Genomic DNA, 1,796 nt, shown 5'->3' on the forward strand with positions numbered 1-1,796 from the left:
AATGGGGGGCGCAGTGTTTTCGTGGATGTGTTCACCACAGACAGACTACACCGCAGCAGTGACCCAGAGGCAGGGCATTCACTTCGAAGGGGGAATATACCTATTTCGAATCCTGAAGTTGGTCGGGAACACGTTTGCTACGTGAATGCATACCCTAACCCAGTCGGGGTTCAGCGGTGTATATATACATGACCGCGGGTGGCGCTTATCCGTAACACACGACCGCAGACAGCACGTTATCATTTGGCTAGCAGATGAGCCCAGCTGTTGTGGGCCACAAATTAGTGCGCCGACAGCACACCATTGTGTTTAACTACGTCCCAAAACCTACGTGACACAGTGATCGCTGTAGAAGCCAACGGCTGAGAAAGCATAATGAGCCAGTCTGAAAAAGTCTTTACCTTTCGTGCGCTGTCCGAACAGTTACAGCGTCTATCCACAATGACTTCGGGTATCCGACCGCCGCCGGCGAACTTGCAGGTGGAAGGCATACGAGACAGAAGCCCTCCCACCAGTAGCTTAATCGCTTCTCACCGAGCCGCCGCCAAATGTGACATGGGACGTCCGTCAGCGGACCAGGGCTGCCCGTGAATGCTGCCTAACAGACATTGTGCTGCTTGCCAGTCATCTGTGCCATCGTTTCTCGATGGGCCTGTCCCCCTTTCCTCCCTTCCGACTGTCCTGAGAAGAAAGGAACCAGGAAACGCCTACGAAACTTTCTGACGTTGCTGGACCCGTACGTACTACGAGCTGGGCGCGGAACTTCACCGCAAAAGGGGAGGACTTGCACCGTGAGCGAATGCAGACCTGTGCGCGCAGCCCGAGCGCATGTTGCCGATAGTGGACGATGAGAGTCCCAAGGAACGCCAAGCTAGCGTTTCCCAATGAAAACGCTGAATCACGAATTTATCCTGCGGCGGGGAGGCGTACATTTGCAGTAATTTAGTCGGTGACTGTTCATTTGCATTGTGCAGTATACGCAACAAAACTGCGTGGTGGAGGGGGGGGGGGTATTTTTTTTTACGATCAGTGTTTGGACCTAACTTAAAGCGTTAGACCTTTGTTGAACCTGACCTGATCAGGGCTGGAGCCTAACTTATAGTGTTAGACCTGATTAACCGGTACTATGACATGACCAGTGCTGGATCTGAGCTGATCAGGATAGGAGCTTGCTCCTAAATTTCTGGCATTCTCCGATGCGCGCACACGACACTGCTTAATTTTACGGAACGGTAAGTTCCCGTGTATGAGTGTGTCCTGAATTCATAGTCACTGAAAATTTTGCTCTGGCTAAAGAAGGACGCGGTGATATCAGAAAGTCCTTCATAAAACTTCACTAAGAAATGTCCTGAGCTAGCGCCCTTTGGCGAGCGCGCGCTCTGTTTGGATACGAAAACTGGAGCTTGAAATTTAAAGCAGCCCCGCGTTGAACAATGGACAAAATTAACAAATCTTCGTTCGCGTATGTGCTGGAAGAGGTTGTACTCCTCCTTTCTCTTTGGCGAAGGATAAAACGCTCTCATGTGGGAGAAGTTAAGTGAATACGTTTATTTTTAGTACCACAGAAAGATGGCGTCATTATAAACTTTCCTATCTTGTAGAGTTGTATTCCTATGGTGGTAACTATGGCGATGTGTTCGACTAAACATTTACCCAAGTTCTCGTAAGGATTCGCACGCCAGAATGGCATGCCGCTCCTGCTCCGTTTAAGCGTCAGCCTCGTTTTTAGACACTTGCCAGCTAGATTTGAAGGCAGCATCGGAGTGACAAGTGACGAAATCTGCGAGAAGTTTATT

The sequence above is a fragment of the Amblyomma americanum genome, chromosome 1 (assembly GCF_052857255.1).
Source record: "Amblyomma americanum isolate KBUSLIRL-KWMA chromosome 1, ASM5285725v1, whole genome shotgun sequence".
Classification (NCBI taxonomy): Eukaryota; Metazoa; Arthropoda; class Arachnida; order Ixodida; family Ixodidae; genus Amblyomma; species Amblyomma americanum.